Source organism: Lepisma saccharinum, chromosome 24 (genome assembly GCF_977018435.1).
Source record: "Lepisma saccharinum chromosome 24, izLepSacc3.1, whole genome shotgun sequence".
Taxonomy (NCBI): Eukaryota; Metazoa; Arthropoda; class Insecta; order Zygentoma; family Lepismatidae; genus Lepisma; species Lepisma saccharinum.
Genome location: NC_139252.1, coordinates 4,690,774 through 4,709,594, shown reverse-complemented (window position 1 = coordinate 4,709,594; position 18,821 = coordinate 4,690,774). Strand labels below are relative to the sequence as shown.

The window sequence follows — 18,821 nt, the reverse complement described above, 5'->3', positions numbered from 1 at the left end:
AACGGAACGGGGATGCTTGCCATTTTTGCTTTAAAAAACGGACTCTAACCGTTGCGCTTAGCTTTCCTTGCTTTGATTGTTGTAGTGTAATGTTGCATCTTGCATCGTATCGAATTTTGAAACATTCCCGCCAAAACTGACTTTTCAATTCAAACTTGAAGAAACCGTTAAAATTAAGCATTTACACTGAATTTCGAATGGAGAATCAAACTTTTCCAGTGACTCGAACACTCGACATCCTGGTCACGAAACCGTCAGTTTGTCTTTCCAAGGCTCTGCTCTCTGGAAGGCGACCGATTCGGACCTTCTAACGAGGGCGTGGCGCCCAGGGCGCCCCGACGTTTTCGAATTTCACGTGGATTCACTGTCGAAAATTATATTATCTGAAAGGAGACACCCTACCCAGCCAGCATATAAATTTTTGTTTCTCTAGGTTAACCGTAAATAAGGTTTTTTTGACAAGAAAGAGGTCTTTATTCACGCCCGAACGGGTACGTCTGCACCCTCACCTTCGAAGCCGCTTTATTAATCGAACCTGTGGTCCTTGGAGATTTCCTCTTACTTGCGTATTCACAAGACACTGCTCTATCGAATCTGTACATTTCGGACGGGCTAGCTAGGACGTGGCGCCCAGGGCGCCTCGAAATGTTCGAAATTCGCAAAGAAGCCTCCTTGGATTTCCCTCCCGAGTTTTTCTTCGCGTTGCCGGTTGCGGGATGGCTTCTGCGAGCATCAGAGAGATATCACCAGCGATGCGCGCGCATCAGGTGAAATCCAAGTTGGCTCGGAATCGGCAAAAAAGCCCCCTTGGATTTGCTTTGATAAAGCACACTTCCGACTTTGCTTTTGCGTCGCTCTCCATGGTTTCCGGTAGCCGAATGACGCTGCTTGGTTCATGCGAGAAAGTTTCGCTTACGTGCTAATATTTAATATGGTATTCAATGTTTAAAAGTCGAACTTTTGCTGCAAAAACAGCTCACGATCCGGCAGACTTGTGCTTTTTGCTTAAAAAACGTACTCTGCACATCGCGCTTAGCTTCCCTTGCACATATTCTTGTAGTGAAAGGACGAGTCATGTAATCTACAGAAATTTGAAACTTTTCTTCCAAAACTTTATATTTTATTAAATTTTAAATATCGTGTAAATTTAACATTTTTCTGAATTTCAGGTAGGGAATCAACCCTTTCCCGTGACTCGAACACTCGACATCCTGGTCACGAAACCGTCAGTTTGTCTTTCCAAGGCTCTGCTCTCTGGAAGGCGATCGATTCGGACCTTCTAACGAGGGCGTGGCGCCCAGGGCGCCCCGACGTTTTCGAATTTCTCGTGGATTCACTTTCGAAAATTATATTATCTGAAAGGAGACACCCTACCCAGCCAGCATATAAATTTTTGTTTCTCTAGGTTAACCGTAAATAAGGTTTCTTTGACAAGAAAGAGGTCGTTATTCACGCCCGAACGGGTACGTCTGCACCCTCACTTTTGAAGCCGTTTCATTAATCGAACCTGTGGTCCTTGGAGATTTCCTCTTACTTGCGTATTCACAAGACACTGCTCTATCGAATCTGTACATTTCGGACGGGCTTTCTAGGACGTGGCGCCCAGGGCGCCTCGAAATGTTCGAAATTCGCAAAGAAGCCTCCTTGGATTTCCCTCCCGAGTTTTTCTTCGCGTTGCCGGTTGCGTGATGATTCCGCGGTGCGGAAGAGAGATATCACCAGCGATGCGCGCGCATCAGGTGAAATCCAAGTTGGATCGGAATCGCCAAAAAAGGCCCCTTGGATTTGCTTTGAAAAAGCACACTTCCGACTTTGCTTTAGGCAAGCCCTGCATGTTTTCGTGTAGAGGAGTGATGCAGCTTCCATCCTACGATATATGGTGAGTTTTGCTCCAAAACTCCATTTTGTATTCAAACTTGAAAAACGGGTAAATTTAGCATTTTTCATGTATTTCAAACGGAGAATCAAAACCTTTTCCGTGACTCGAACCAACCACCTCCCTTTTACCAAACTTTGAAGTCACCTTCCAGGGACCTTCCCCTGTCACCGTGGCTCAGTGGTTAGCGCTCTCTTCCATTTGAACTGACAAAATGGCCGTTTTGTGCGTGGACTGCACGGCTCGAGACAGCATCAGAACGGGCATCCACGTGATTTTTGCTTTAAAAAACGTACTCTAACCGTCGCGATTAGCTTTCCTTGCTTTGATGATTGTAGTGGGAGGTTGCATCTTGCATGCTATCGAATTTTGAAACATTCCCGCCAAAACTGACTTTTCAATTCAAACTTGAAAAACCGTTATAATTTAGCATTTACTCTGAATTTCGAATGGAGAATAAAAATATTAAAGTGACTCGAACACTACACTTCCCGATTACGTCACGTTTAAGTTATCTTCCAGGGACCTTCCTCTGTCACCGTGGCTCAGTGGTTAGCGCTTACTTCCATTTGAAGCAGACAAAAAGGTTGATTTATGAGTGCACAAAAAAGCAACGGAAACACCAAAAAGCAACGGAACGGGCATGCTTGCCATTTTTGCTTTAAAAAACGGACTCTAACCGTTGCGCTTAGCTTTCCTTGCTTTGATTGTTGTAGTGTAATGTTGCATCTTGCATCGTATCGAATTTTGAAACATTCCCGCCAAAACTGACTTTTCAATTCAAACTTGAAGAAACCGTTAAAATTAAGCATTTACACTGAATTTCGAATGGAGAATCAAACTTTTCCAGTGACTCGAACACTCGACATCCTGGTCACGAAACCGTCAGTTTGTCTTTCCAAGGCTCTGCTCTCTGGAAGGCGACCGATTCGGACTTTCTAACGAGGGCGTGGCGCCCAGGGCGCCCCGACGTTTTCCAATTTCTCGTGGATTCACTGTCGAAAATTATATTATCTGAAAGGAGACACCCTACCCAGCCAGCATATAAATTTTTGTTTCTCTAGGTTAACCGTAAATAAGGTTTCTTTGACAAGAAAGAGGTCTTTATTCACGCCCGAACGGGTACGTCTGCACCCTCACCTTTGAAGCCGCTTTATTAATCGAACCTGTGGTCCTTGGAGATTTCCTCTTACTTGCGTATTCACAAGACACTGCTCTATCGAATCTGTACATTTCGGACGGGCTAGCTAGGACGTGGCGCCCAGGGCGCCTCGAAATGTTCGAAATTCGCAAAGAAGCCTCCTTGGATTTCCCTCTCGAGTTGCATTCGCGTTGCCGGTTGCGTGATGCCTCCGCGGTGCGGAAGAGAGATATCACCAGCGATGCGCGCGCATCAGGTGAAATCCAAGTTGGATCGGAATCGCCAAAAAAGGCCCCTTGGATTTGCTTTGATAAAGCACACTTCCGACTTTGCTTTAGGCAAGCCCTGCATGTTTTCGTGTAGAGGAGTGATGCAGCTTCCATCCTACGATATATGGTGAGTTTTGCGCCAAAACTCCATTTTGTATTCAAACTTGAAAAACGGGTAAATTTAGCATTTTTCATGCATTTCAAACGGAGAATCAAAACCTTTTCCGTGACTCGAACCAAACACCCACTGCTTACTTTACCGTCACGTTGTCTTCCAGCCTCCTTCCCCTACCACCCTGCGTTAGGCGTTAGCGCGATACGTCTGCTGGAACCAGTTTCAATGGGTGTTCAAGGGCGGAGGTGCAGGTCGCACGGGAGAAAATCCGCCATTTTCCAAGATGGAGGCCGCGTTTTTCGAGATATCTCGAAATCGCATTTAACTTTTTTTGTTCCCTTGATTTGATCTACCTGTGTGAAAAGTTTGAACTCACTTGCTCGAAAATGAAAAAAAAATGGCTTGGGGGCCAGAAGCGCTTCTTAGGAGACGAGAAGGACATTGTCTTTTCCTTTCTTCAATTTTTCATACTTTGCGTGGTTCGAACCTTATCAAATTTCACAATCTGAAAGTCGAGGTACCGAATTACCAGAATCCCAAGTTTTGTCTTCCTCGGTTAGCCACAAGTACACTTTAACGGCCTTTTCCCGAAATGGCGGGTTAGGGGGCCGAGAAGGACGCAGGCTCGCGGATTTCATTAGAAAAGTCACCCTTTCGACTTTGATTTAGGCTAGCCCTGCATGTTTTCGTGTATGGGAAGGATGTAGCTTCCATCCTAAGAAATTATTTGAGTTTCGCGCCAAAACGGGATTTCCTGTTCAAACTTGAAAAACCGTTAAAATTTAGCATTTTTCATGAATTTCAAATGGAGAATCAAACGTTTCCCGTGACTCGAACACTCCAACCACTGTTTAATTTACCGTCACGTTGTCTTCCAGCCTCCTTCCCCTACAACCCTGAGTTAGGCGTTAGCGCGATGCGTCTGCTGGAACCAGTTTGAAAGGGTGTTTAGGGGCGGAGGTGCAGGTCGCTGGGGACGAAATCCGCCATTTTCCAAGATGGAGGCCGCGTTTTTGGAAATATCTCAAAATGGCATTTACCCTTTTTTGTTCTCTTGAATTGATCTAGGTCTGTGTAAAATTTCAACTCGATTGCTCGAAATCGAAAAATCGGGGGGGGGGGGCGAGAATGACATTTTTTTTCTTTTTTTCACTTTTTCACACTTTGCTTGGTTCGAACCTCATGGAGAGGTACCAAATTACCCGAATCCCAAGTTTTGTCTTCCTCGGTTAACCACAAGTACACTTTAACGGCCTTTTCCAGAAATGGCGGTTGGGGGGCGAGAAGGACGCAGGCTCGCGGATTTCATTAGAAAAGTCATCCTTTCGACTTTGATTTAGGATAGCCCTGCATGTTTTCGTGTATGGGAACGATGCAGCTTCCCTCCCACCAGATATTGTGAGTTTCGCGCCAAAACGGGATTTGCTGTTCAAACTTGAAAAACCGTTAAAATTTAGCATTTTTCATGAATTTCAAATGGAGAATCAAACGTTTCCCGTGACTCGAACCCTACACCCACTGCTTACTTTACCGTCACGTTGTCTTCCAGCCTCCTTCCCCTACAACCCTGAGTTAGGCGTTAGCGCGATGCGTTTGCTGGAACCAGTTTGAAAGGGTGTTTAGGGGCGGAGGTGCAGGTCGCTGGGGACGAAATCCGCCATTTTCCAAGATGGAGGCCGCGATTTTGGAGATATCTCAAAATCGCATTCGAAACTTTTATTCCTTTGACCTGAGCTACCTTCGTGCCGAATTTTGATTCCCTAGCTCGAAGTTGAAAATTCTTGAAAAAATTTTTCTAAGTCCAAAAACATATAGAAAACAGCTATTTTGAGGTTCGGGATTTTTTTTTTCATTATCTACATGCATATACGATTCATTTAAAAAAGAAAAAAAAATGAGTTTTCATGATTTTAGGGTGAAGAGTGACCGAAATAGAGCCGTTTTCTCTTTGGGGGGTGGGAGGTATCTGGGTGACTTGACTCAAGTCTTTCCCAGTTTGGGTATAATAACGGCAATGGGCGTAGGGGTGCCCGAGAAAGAAGTGAAGCTGGGAAAACGTATCACATGTGTGGAAACACGGAATTGGCACAAAAGATACTTGAGGGTGACAGGTATCTGGGTGAGGGTGAAGAGTGATCGAAATAGAGCCGTTTTCTCTTTGGGGGGTGGGAGGTATCTGGGTCACTTGACTCAAGTCTTTCCCAGGTTGGGTATAATAACGGCAATGGGCGTAGGGGTGCCCGAGAAAGAAGTGATGCTGGGAAAACGTATCACATGTGTGGAAACACGGAATTGGCACAAAAGATACTTGAGGGTGACAGGTATCTGGGTGAGGGTGAAGAGTGATCGAAATAGAGCCGTTTTCTCTTTGGGGGGTGGGAGGTATCTGGGTGACTTGACTCAAGTCTTTCCCAGGTTGGGTATAATAACGGCAATGGGCGTAGGGGTGCCCGAGAAAGAAGTGATGCTGGGAAAACGTATCACATGTGTGGAAACACGGAATTGGCACAAAAGATACTTGGGGGTGACAGGTATCTGGGTGAGGGTGAAGAGTGATCGAAATAGAGCCGTTTTCTCTTCGGGGGGTGGGAGGTATCTGGGTGACTTGACTCAAGTCTTTCCCAGTTTGGGTATAATAACGGCAATGGGCGTAGGGGTGCCCGAGAAAGAAGTGATGCTGGGAAAACGTATCACATGTGAAGTAACACGGAATTGGCACCAAAGATACTTGGGGGGTTTAAGGTATCTGGGTGACTTGACACAAGTCTTTCCCAGTTTGGGTATAATAACGGCAATGGGCGTAGGGGTGCCCGAGAAAGAAGTGATGCTGGGAAAACGTATCACATGTGAAGTAACACGGAATTGGCACCAAAGATACTTGGGGGGTTTAAGGTATCTGGGTGACTTGACACAAGTCTTTCCCAGGTTGGGTATAATAACGGCAATGGGCGTAGGGGTGCCCGAGAAAGAAGTGATGCTGGGAAAACGTATCACATGTGAAGTAACACGGAATTGGCACCAAAGATACTTGGGGGGTTTAAGGTATCTGGGTGACTTGACACAAGTCTTTCCCAGGTTGGGTATAATAACGGCAATGGGCGTAGGGGTGCCCGAGAAAGAAGTGATGCTGGGAAAACGTATCACATGTGTGGAAACACGGAATTGGCACCAAAGATACTAGGGGGGTTTAAGGTATCTGGGTGACTTGACACAAGTCTTTCCCAGTTTGGGTATAATAACGGCAATGGACGTAGGGGTGCCAAGAAAGAAGTGAGGCTGGGAAAACAGAAAGAGAAATAAGGTTTTCCCAAAGCTTTACTCTTTGACTTTAGACAATCTTGGAGCTTGCGTGAATTGAGGAGGAGAGGTGGAAAGCTCCATGGTTTATACATAGCGAATCAATTGTTAAAGAACCTTAGGGGAGTAAGTGCCCTGTGAGTATGTGGCGACCACAGGGCGAAAGAGCAAGTTGTGTCCGCTTGCGAGTCACGGAGAGATGGAGCAACCACCTGCGAGGACGATGGAACTTGGCTGGAACCACGCTTGCATTTCGTGATAGATTGCCCTGTCTGGGAAAAGTGAAGAATGATAGAGTTTTCCCAGTGTGCTTGCACAAAAGGGCAATACCTGCCGAAGGAACCGCATGTGTTTTGAGTCTGGGAGAAGTGTGTGAGAAAGAGAAGTTTCCCAGGCTGTTACCGTATATCGGTATGTAGAGCGTTAACCTTTGAGCATGAGACTCTAGTCGCATAGAAGCAAAGAGAAATAAGGTTTTCCCAAAGCTTTACTCTTTGACTTTAGACAAGCTTGGAGCTTGCGTGAATTGAGGAGGAGAGGTGGAAAGCTCCATGGTTTACACATAGCGAATCAATTGTTATAGAACCTTAGGGGAGTAAGTGCCCTGTGAGTATGTGGCGACCACAGGGCGAAAGAGCAAGTTGGGTCCGCTTGCGAGTCACGGAGAGATGGAGCAACCACCTGCGAGGGCGATGGAACTTGGCTGGAACCACGCTTGCATTTCGTGATAGATTGCTCTGTCTGGGAAAAGTGAAGAATGATTGAGTCTTCCCAGTGTGCTTGCACAAAAGGGCAATACCTGCAGAAGGAACCGCATGTGTATTGAGTCTGGGAGAAGTGTGTGAGAAAGATGTTTCCCAGGCTGTTACCGTATATCGGTATGTAGAGCGTTAACCTTTGAGCATGAGACTCCAGTCGCATAGAAGCAAAGAGAAATAAGGTTTTCCCAAAGCTTTACTCTTTGATTTAGACAAGCTTGGAGCTTGCGTGAATTGAGGAGGAGAGGTGGAAAGCTCCATGGTTTACACATAGCGAATCAATTGTTATAGAACCTTAGGGGAGTAAGTGCCCTGTGAGTATGTGGCGACCACAGGGCGAAAGAGCAAGTTGGATCCGCTTGCGAGTCACGGAGAGATGGAGCAACCACCTGCGAGGGCGATGGAACTTGGCTGGAACCACGCTTGCAGTTCGTGATAGATTGCTCTGTCTGGGAAAAGTTAAGGAGTTGTGTGTTTCCCAGACTCTTACCGTATATCGGTACATAGACCGTCAACCAATGAGCATAAGACTCTAGTCGCAAGCAGAAAGTTTTCCCAAGCTACTACTCTTTGACTTTAGTTGAGCTTGCATCTGTTGCGAAACGTAACGATAGAGGTGCAAGTTTGCATGGTTAGGAAAGAGTAAATCAATTCATATTGATATATGGTGGGAATGGTGGCTCTAGTGCTTGCTAAGCATGCTCTTGAGCGATGCCTTGTGCATTACGTGGCGAGCACAGGGCGATACAGCACCTTTGCACAGGCTGCGAGTCACGATGAGCTGGAACTACCACCTCCGAGGGCGAAGGAGCTTGGCTTGAACCACGCTTGGAGTTTCAGATAGATTTATCTGTCTGGGCAAAGTTAAGGAGTTGTGTGTTTCCCAGACTCTTACCGTATCGGTACATAGACCGTCAACCAATGAGCATAAGACTCTAGTCGCAAAGGGAAAGTTTTCCCAAGCTATTACTCTTTGACTTTAGTTGAGCTTGCATCTGTTGCGAAACGTAACGATAGAGGTGCAAGTTTGCATGGCTAAAAAAGAGTAAATCAATTCATATTGATATATGGTGGGAATGGTGGCTCTAGTGCTTGCTAAGCATGCTCTTGAGCGATGCCCTGTGCATTACGTGGCGAGCACAGGGCGATACAGCACCTTTGCACAGGCTGCGAGTCACGATGAGCTGGAACTACCACCTCCGAGGGCGAAGGAGCTTGGCTTGAACCACGCTTGGAGTTTCAGATAGATTTATCTGTCTGGGCAAAGTTAAGGAGTTGTGTGTTTCCCAGACTCTTACCGTATATCGGTACATAGACCGTCAACCAATGAGCATAAGACTCTAGTCGCAAAGGGAAAGTTTTCCCAAGCTATTACTCTTTGACTTTAGTTGAGCTTGCATCTGTTGCGAAACGTAACGATAGAGGTGCAAGTTTGCATGGCTAAAAAAGAGTAAATCAATTCATATTGATATATGGTGGGAATGGTGGCTCTAGTGCTTGCTAAGCATGCTCTTGAGCGATGCCCTGTGCATTACGTGGCGAGCACAGGGCGATACAGCACCTTTGCACAGGCTGCGAGTCACGATGAGCTGGAACTACCACCTCCGAGGGCGAAGGAGCTTGGCATGAACCACGCTTGGAGTTTCAGATAGATTTATCTGTCTGGGCAAAGTTAAGGAGTTGTGTGTTTCCCAGACTCTTACCGTATATCGGTACATAGACCGTCAACCAATGAGCATAAGACTCTAGTCGCAAAGGGAAAGTTTTCCCAAGCTATTACTCTTTGACTTTAGTTGAGCTTGCATCTGTTGCGAAACGTAACGATAGAGGTGCAAGTTTGCGTGGTTAGAAAAGAGTAAATCAATTCATATTGATATATGGTGGGAATGGTGGCTCTAGTGCTTGCTAAGCATGCTCTTGAGCGATGCCCTGTGCATTACGTGGCGAGCACAGGGCGATACAGCACCTTTGCACAGGCTGCGAGTCACGATGAGCTGGAACTACCACCTCCGAGGGCGAAGGAGCTTGGCATGAACCACGCTTGGAGTTTCAGATAGATTTATCTGTCTGGGCAAAGTTAAGGAGTTGTGTGTTTCCCAGACTCTTACCGTATATCGGTACATAGACCGTCAACCAATGAGCATAAGACTCTAGTCGCAAAGGGAAAGTTTTCCCAAGCTATTACTCTTTGACTTTAGTTGAGCTTGCATCTGTTGCGAAACGTAACGATAGAGGTGCAAGTTTGCGTGGTTAGAAAAGAGTAAATCAATTCATATTGATATATGGTGGGAATGGTGGCTCTTGTCCTTGCTAAGCATGCTCTTGAGCGATGCCCTGTGCATTACGTGGCGAGCACAGGGCAATATAGCAAGCTTGTCCCACTTGCGAGTCACGATGAGGTGAAGCAACCACCTCAAATGTGCATGGACCTCTGTTCAGGCATCGAGCTTAAGGCTCTAGTCTAATTCGAACCCAACTGTTCACCCGCCACGCAAGCAACCGGGGAGGTAGGTATACCAATCGGTATCAATGCCTTCACTGTCGGTCAACCGCCGGTTGCAATTTCGTGGATGGAGTAGGGATCATTCTTTCGGATGAGACCCGAAGCGAACGTTAGCTATGCGTTCAAAGGCAACCCCACTCACGTGGGAAGTTGGGGTTCGAATTGTTTTCCGAAAAGCATTGCTGTATTCATAGTTTTCGGAAAATTCACGGCGTCCATCTTTGTTTCTGCACCGTGTACGAGTAAGTGACAGAGCCGCGCAAGCGGGAAGGTAGCCTTCCTTGGAAGACTGGTTGAACCTGAACCAAGTTTGTTGCTACTAACTTGTCAGCCCTCGTACACGGTGGTTCGCCTCCGACACGTGACGTAACCGTTTGTGCTCTTCCGAACGCATGTAGGTTGAGCATCAGACACCTTGAATTGACTTACCCACCCTAGTGGGGAAGCTTAGCTTACCTCGGGAACTCCGGCTCATCCGAACGACTCTAGGATGAAGCCTGCACCGAGGTTAAGCATGGCATGTCAAATTAAGGTGCCTCTCAAGCGGATAACTTGCCTACCTCTGTTCTTCCGAACGTCTCTAGGCTGAGCACTCTGAGGGAAAGCAAGGTAAAACGTCAACCGTCGGAAGCCGAGAGAGTTCAGAGAACCGGTCCTGCGGGAGCACTTGCCCACCTCGGGAACTCCGGCTCATCCGAACGAATGTAGGATGAAGCCTGCACCGAGTTAAAGCAATTCATTTTGTCAGCCCTCGCTGCCGAGAAGTGACGAGACGTCAATCGCCGGCGATTGCCTACCTCGGGAACTCCGGCTCATCCTAAAAGAAACTAGGTTGAAGCCTGCACCGTGGGAAAGCAAGGAACGCCGACGTTTTGACGGTAACTCGCCCACCTCCTCTCTTCCAAACGACTCTAGGTAGAGGGTGGGTGGGATAGTGAGCTACTTTTTCACATTTCGGTTAGCGGGAAGTGACACAAGGTACCCGACCGGTGTTCGCTTGCCTCCCTTGGGAACTCCGGTTCATCCGAACGACTCTAGGATGAAACCTGCACCAAGGGAAAGCAAGCTAGCTCTCTCTTTTCTCTCCCGGTGACGGCGATGCCTTCTCCGGTTTGCGTTGCATCGTTTCTGAAGTTGACCCGTCCGCTCTGCCTACTTCGGGAACTCCGGCTCGACCGAACGACTCTAAGTCGAAGCCTGCACCGAAGGAAAGCAGCGGATGTGCCAGCCTCCGTGGCGAGACAACCTAAACCCGAAGGTTCCTGAGAACTTGGTACGGGTTGCCGTCGAAGCGTGCGTTCTCCGGAGCGCCGTCTTGAGTGGCTGCCTGTAGCCGTACAGGCACGGCTGTTCGCTGGAAGCTCCCAGCCTCCCAGGCCAGGAACAGAACCCAGACGCGGGCACGGTGCCAATCGAAGAAGTCGGTTCTCCGTTCCCGCGCGCAAACGAACGTCTCGAAGTTTCCAGCTTTAAAGAAAGTGGAACTACGTAGACCTCTAACCGAAGTAGTGGGAGTAGTATAATTATGTTTTCTGGAAAGCGGTGTAACCTGTCGTTCTTGAAGCGTCAGTGTTGCGTTGCCTAAGTTAGTGGCGAGCCGCTTTCCTTGCTTAAAACATGGCACTCTGCCTCGCGCGAGTGCTGCATACGCACAGTATGCACCGTACCCTGGTTGATCCTGCCAGTAGTCATATGCTCGTCTCAAAGCCTAAGCCATGCATGTCTCAGTACAGACTTGACCAAAGTGAAACCGCGAATGGCTCATTACATCAGATATGGTTCCTTAGATCGTACGCATCCTACTTGGATACCTGTGGCAATTCCAGAGCTAATACATGCTCACGGTGTCTCCGGCCGGGCAACCGGACGGAGTGCCGTTACCTTTAAAGACCAAACGGTCCGCTTCTGCGGGCCGACTCATTTGGTGACTCTAAGTAACCTCTAGGCAGATCGCACGGTCAAGCACCGGCGACGCATCTATCAAATGTCTGCCTCATCACACTGGATGGTGGGTTATTGGCCCACCATGGTGATTACGGGTAACGGGGAATCAGGGTTCGATTCCGGAGAGGGAGCCTGAGAAACGGCTACCACATCTATGGAAGGCAGCAGGCACGCAAATTACCCACTCCCGGCACGGGGAGGTAGTGACGAAAAATACCGATGCGGGACTCATCCGAGGCCCCGTAATCGGAATGTATCCACCTTAAACATTTGGGTGAACCTATCGGAGTGCAAGTCTGGTGCAAGCAGACGCGGTAAGTCCAGCTCCGATAGCGTATACTGAAGCTGCTGCGGTTAAAAAGCTCGTAGTTGGATCTGGGTCTCGGGCGGTCGGTTCGCCGTCAGGCGTTGAATTGGCCGTACCGGACATCTTCTCGGTTTCCTCGGTCTGCTCTTCACCGAGTGGAACGTGGTATTCCGGGACGTTTACCTTGAACAAATTAAAGTGCTCAAAGCAGGCTATTTGCCTCGATTCTCCTTGCATGGAATAATGGAACAGGACCTCGGTTCTCTCTGTTGGTTTTCGAACCAGAGGTAATGATTAAAAGGGATTGACGGGGGCATTAGTATTGCGAGGGGAGAGGTGAAATTCTTGGATCCTCGCAAGACTACCTACAGCGAAAGCATTTGCCAAGAATGTCTTCATTAATCAAGAACGAAAGTTAGAGGTTCGAAGGCGATTAGATACCGCCCTAGTTCTAACCATAAACGATGCCATCCAGCGATGCGCAAGGTTCAAGAACACCGTGCGCGCAGCCCCCGGGAAACCTGAGATTTCGGGTTCCGGGGGGAGTATGGTTGCAAAGCTGAAACTTAAAGGAATTGACGGAAGGGCACCACAAGGCGTGGGACGTGCGGCTCAACTTGACTCAACACGGCAAAACTTACCAGGCCCGGACATCGTAAGGATTGACAGATTGAGAGCTCTCTCTTGATTCGGTGGATGGTGGTGCATGGCCGATTTTAGTTCGTGGAGCGATTTGTCTGCTTGATTGCGATAACGAGCGAGATTCCTGCCTATTAACTAGGCGTCGGGGTACGTGTACCCCCGGCGCATCAAAACCTCTTCTTAGAGGGACCGGTTGTCGCAAGCAGCAAGAGTGGGAGCTATATCAGGTCAGTGATGCCCTTAGATGCTCTGGGCCGCACGCGCGTCACACTGAAGGAGACAACGCGTCTTCCCCTGCCGAGAGGTACGGGTAACCGCTGAACCTCCTTCGTGATAGGGACCGGGGATTGAAATTGTTCCCCGCTAACGAGGAATGCCCAGTAAGCGCGAGTCATCAGCTTGCGTTGATCGAGTCCCTGCCCTTTGTGCACACCGCCCGTCGATGCATCCGATCGAGTGATACGGTGAGGCCTTTGGACCGGCGCCCTGCCACCTTAAGCAGGAACCGTCGGGAAGACGGCCGAACCTGGTCACTTAGAGGAAGCAAAAGTCGTAACAAGGTTTGGGTAGGAGAACCTGCCCAAGGATCATTACCGTACGGTATATCCGCTTCTTCCTCCAAAACTTATGGTAGTACGCAGATCCGCACGAGCGTGGAAGGGACCCAAGGGGGCCCTGGAGCCTGCGGATATGTATATATCGAGTCCAGATCACTGTGTCTTGTGCAGCTTGGCCGACCACGGTGAGCCTTGCTGTAGAGCACGAAGCACCTTAATAGGAGTAGGTGAGTCTCGACCTTTAAAGGTATCGCCCCGCTAAAACATGCACCCGAACCCCGTCTCCAGGCCTTGGAGACGGGGGGGTAGGTATCATCCGGGGAGGCTCGCGAGGGCGCTTCCCGACGAACAGACACATCATTCCGCCGAAGTGCGACCTGTCGCACTTCAGCAAACCACAAACAACCCCAGGCGGGGGATCACTTGGCTCGTGGGTCGATGAAGAACGCAGCTAGCTGCGAGTCAATTTGCGATCTGCAAAACAGAGAGCATCGACGGTTTCGAATGCACATTGCGGCCCGGGTCTTTACCTGGGTCGGTCCTGGTTGAGTGTCGGAAGTTTCTAAATGACACATGTGCTCTTGCGAGCACAGCGCGTGTAACAGCACGCCACGAAAGTCTCGCGGCCGCCTCTCTCAGCGAGGTAAGAGCGGTCGCGAGGTCGAATCCGAAACAGGATCATTAGGAGTCGGCCGCGAGGTCGTCTTCTCGGAGGACTCCATTCTAGTACAAGAAGTGGAAAGACCGGTCTACGGGTCCGCGCGTGCGTGGAAGGGGCCTCGAAGGAGCGAGGTGATCCCGGAGCAGTCCGGATCCGTATCCCGGAAGCAGCTTTCCGAGCATTCAGGGGCGAGCAACTTGCGGAGATGGTTGTCTTTTGCAGTTAGGTTGAACCTAGCTGTAGAGCAAGTTAAAGAAAGCACGTGGAGAATGAAAAAGTTGCCGGCAGACATGCCGGCCAGACTATAATTGACCGGCACTTGCAGAAGTGCAAGCAGAGATGGTTGTCTTTTGCAGTTAGGTTGAACCTAGCTGTAGAGCACCGTAAAGAAAGCACGTGGAGAATGAAAAAGGTGGCGGCAGACATGCTATGCATGTCCGGCCGGCACATTTGCCGGCCCGACTATAGTTGCTCGCCGGTGATAGGGATGTAGGCTTCTTCGGACATTGTGGCTGGACCACTCGGATGCTCGGAAGGTTAAATTTCAAAAGTTTGTAAATACGTGGAGTGGGAGAGCCGGCCGGACGACTCAGTTTCGTCCGGGCGGGTGCCTCTCGTTGAACGCAGGGTAAGTTTCCAAAATTAATGGAAGAGCCGGTCTGTTCGTTCCCGTGGAAGGAAAGCTCTTCCGAAGCTGGAGAGCCACCTTACCGTCCAGACCGGAGGACCTGCGTTGGGCGACGAGGAAGTTCCCTCGGACCTCATAGGAAACCGCAATCTCCGTTTGCACCCGACCTCGACTCAGGGTCGACCACCCGCACGATTTAAGCATATCAATATGCGGAGGAAAAGAAAATAACAATGATTCCCTCGGTAGCCGCGAGCGAAAAGGGAGAAGCCCGCCACCCAAGCCTCCGGCACGGTTATCCGAGCCGGCGGGCGATTTGGTGGAAGGGAGCGTCCGTAAATCCCGCTCGGCGGGGGGTTCTAAGTGTAACTTGAAAGGACCAACATCCCACAGAGGGTGCTAGGCCCGTGCGAACCTCCGCCTTGCCGAGTCGGGCTGGGCGCTTTCCCAAGGATTCGGGATGCTCTGGAATGCATCCCTAAGTGGGAGGTAGATTCCTCCTAAGGCTAAATATGACCACGAGACCGATAGCGAACAAGTACCGCGAGGGAAAGTTGAAAAGAACTTTGAAGAGAGAGTTCAAGAGTACGTGAAACCGCCTGGGGGTCAAACGGATGGAGCTCGAGAGTTCGATGGGGGAAGGTGATTCAAGGGTTAAGGACCAAGTCTCCGGCCCCCGAGCGGGGTCGTCCCCTGTCTTAGGGACTTCCCGTCTGCGAGGGTGCGTCCGGGACGGTCCCCCTTCATTCCGCGCCCGGTAGGGCACCGCGGCTCGTTGGGATCCGTCCGAAGGGCCTGGGGTGGAGCTCTCCGGCTCGTCCGGAGAACCCCCGGTGACCCGGACGGAACCCGACGGCTCAAGGGCAGGCCTGGGGATCCGCCGCCGTTTTTAGGCGGAAGGCGTAGAGGTCGCAGCAATGCGGCGTGCCTGGCAGTGTTCCCCCGTTCCCCGACCGTCCCAGGGCGCGTCCGGGGGTTCGCGGGGGGCGTACTGTGAGCCCTGGGCCCGTGCGGTGTTCAACGAGTGGCCCATCCGACCCGTCTTGAAACACGGACCAAGGAGTCTAGCGCGTGGGCGAGTCTAAGGGAATCACTAAACCCGAAGGCGCAGTCAAAGCGACTGGGACGATCGAGGTGACCCGGAGTCGCTCAACGAAGGGCCCTCGCGCAGTCCCGGGGCGATCCCCCACCTCCGGGTGCGGGGATCGTACCTAAGAGCCCACTCGCTGGGACCCGAAAGATGGTGAACTATGCTCGGCCAGGACGAATCCAGGGGAAACCCTGGTGGAAGTCCGAACCGCCTCTGACGTGCAAATCGACCGTCTGAGCTAAGCATAGTGGCGAAAGGCCAATCGAACCGTCTAGTAGCTGGTTCCCTCCGAAGTGTCCCTCAGGACAGCTGGCGCTCGCAAGGGGGGTCCATCCCGGTAAACCGAATGACCGGGGGCCTCGGGGCCGAAACGGCCTCGACCCACTCTCAAACTCTGAACGGGATGGAGGTCCCGCTTGCCCCTAGGGCGAAGCGGGGCGTTCTTGGACCCGAGTGCTCAGTGGGCCGCTCCTGGTAAGCAGGACTGGCGCTGTGGGATGAACCAAACGCCGGGTTAAGGCGCCTGAATCGACGCTGCTCAAACCATGAAAGGCGTCGGTTGCTCAAGACAGCAGGGCGGTGGCCATGGAAGTCGGCATCCGCTAAGGAGTGTGTAACGACTCACCTGCCGAAGCAACCGGCCCTGAAAATGGATGGCAATCGAGCGTCGTGCCTATACCCGGCCGCCGCCGCAATGCTAATGCATTGGCATCAATGCAAGAATGATGCGGCGGTGAGTAGGAGGGCGCGGCGGTGAGCGTGGAAGGGTCTGGGCGCGAGCCTGCCTGGAGCCGCCGTCGTTGCAGATCTTGGTGGTAGTAGCAAATAATCTGATGAGACCTCGCCGAGGTCAGACGTGGAGAAGGGTTCCGCCTCAACAGCAGTTGCAGGCGGGTGAGCCGGTCCTTAGACCGCGGAAAACTCCCACCGATGCGTCGGGTCAGTTTCGCGCTGCCACCGGGAGAGGTGTAGTGGTTAGCGCGAGGCGCCGTCGTCTCGGCCGCGGTCGAAAGGGAAGTGGGGTATCCAGCCCTCCGCCGCGTCTCGGGACCGGGAGTGCGTCGCGGGTTCCCTCGAAGTCCGTAAGTCCAGGTAACTGGTGGCACCAGGAGAATCTGTCGGGTTCCGGGGGCAGAGTTGTCTGTTCTGTCAGAGCGATCCCCTACGCTCCCCGGAATCTTCCCAGAAGGAGAAGGGGACACTGGGGAAAGCTAAGAGAACCGTAGTTGGGTGCGGTTTCCCCGGGTGCCCGTCGGACCTTGAAAATCTTGGTGGGAACAGCGCAGCAGAGTCCCGAGGCCTGGCCGTACCCGAATCCGCATCTGGCCTCCGAGGTAAAGAGCCTCTTGACGATAGACTAATGTGGGTAAGGGAAGTCGGCAATCTGGATCCGTACCTTCGGAACAAGGATTGGCTCTGGGGACCGGGGCCGGTCGAGGCCCGGGGGGCCACCGCGGGTTCGGTCCGGCGTGGGTCTTGGCGAGGGACATCCTTCCGGGGTTGTTCCAAGCTTGGACCGCGCGTCGGACTTCCGCGAGCGTCCCTGGGCTCTCTGAGGGGAACGCACCTAACCCCTTGCCCTTTTCTGGGTTTTGGGGGGAAAGTGCCTCCCCTCGAGTCGGCCGCCGACGAACGGTCGACTCAGAACCGGCACGGACCAGGGGAATCCGACTGTTTAATTAAAACAAAGCATCCCGACAGCCCGAGAGGGTGTTGACGGGATGTGATTTCTGCCCAGTGCTCTGAATGTCGCGCTGAAGAAATTCAGGGAAGCGCGGGTAAACGGCGGGAGTAACTATGACTCTCTTAAGGTAGCCAAATGCCTCGTCATCTGATTAGTGACGCGCATGAATGGATTAACGAGATTCCCTCTGTGGGCACCTGAAAAGCAGACTCCAACTTTCAGGAGGTCCCTCCGGGGACCTCCGCCGGGAGTCCAGACCCCAGTTTCGACCGGGGGAGGACACCCAAACCGGCAGCCGGCACCTTAACTGGTGCTGCGCACCGGGGCTTCCAGCATGTGGCGGATAGCTGGACTTGGGGTTTATCACCCAGCCGACCAAAAGACTGACAACCCAGGTTAACCTGGGAGTGCGGAAAGGCTTGGAGAATGTCAGCGGTGGGGAAAGAAGGCCCTGCTGAGCTTGACTCTAGCCTGCCGCTGTCGGGAGACGTGACGAGGTGTAGCATAAGTGAGGGCTCCTTCGGGTGCCCGCCGGTGAAATACCACAATGTAAGTGACAGGCACTTGGAAATGTGCATTCATGAATGAATGCAATGCGTGAGTCTGCCACCTTGGAACCTGATGTTGAGCCTTTCTATGACGGTATCTATATAATAGAAACTTGAGGAGGCGACATACTGCCCGGTTCCTGCCAGGAGCACATCACCGGCGCGGGGGAGCGAAGAGAGCTCTCCCTTCTCCGGCTCGGCGGTCCCAACGTTTGGTTGGAGATCGGCGAGCATTCGGAGGCGCTTCGGTTGGTCGGCTTGGTGCTGTCCATTACTCGGATGTGACTCTACACGGCGGTGGACACTTAGGAAGGCCTTCTGGGTCTTCCCACGGGGGTCACCCTTATATAATAAGGGCGATCCCCAAGCCATCGGCCTGCATGCGGCCGATGGGGCTTCCGGCATGTGGCGTATAGCCGGACTTGGGGTTTGTGGGTAACAGATTGCGTTGTACCTATAACCCAGCCGCCCAAATGCATAACACTCTAGTCGGCCTTCGAGGACGGGACCTATATAATAGGAGCTTGAGTTGGCCAAATTCAAGTATGTGCCAAATGAGGGTCCAACTTTGGTAGGGTGACGGTGGAAGTAAGCGTTCCTCACTATTCCGTGCCGCAGAGGGGCCCTTGGTAGGTGGTACGATGGATGCTGTAGGTGGCCGAAAAATCCTCGCCTTCTTTGCGAAAGGCCACTCGCGAAGAGGTTTGGTTCTGTCATCCCTATCGTCGTTGGAACCAGATTTGAGCACTTGCTGAAATTGAGAGAATCCGCACTCTCGCAAGAAAGACCGATGCCTGCCAA

General features: G+C 51.1%; 2 non-coding genes and 1 pseudogene across 2 annotated transcripts; all 3 read left to right on the top strand.

The window, feature by feature from the left end:
• Positions 1-11,624: 11,624 nt before the first annotated feature.
• LOC145978469 (small subunit ribosomal RNA) lies at positions 11,625-13,445 on the top strand. Its single transcript, XR_014440703.1, has one exon. It is a non-coding gene; the product is annotated as a small subunit ribosomal RNA (ribosomal RNA).
• Positions 13,446-13,812: 367 nt separating this feature from the next.
• LOC145978462 (5.8S ribosomal RNA) lies at positions 13,813-13,964 on the top strand. The gene has a single exon (XR_014440696.1). It is a non-coding gene; the product is annotated as a 5.8S ribosomal RNA (ribosomal RNA).
• Positions 13,965-14,884: 920 nt separating this feature from the next.
• LOC145978478 (large subunit ribosomal RNA) lies at positions 14,885-17,139 on the top strand (annotated as a pseudogene).
• The last annotated feature ends 1,682 nt before the right edge of the window (positions 17,140-18,821 follow it).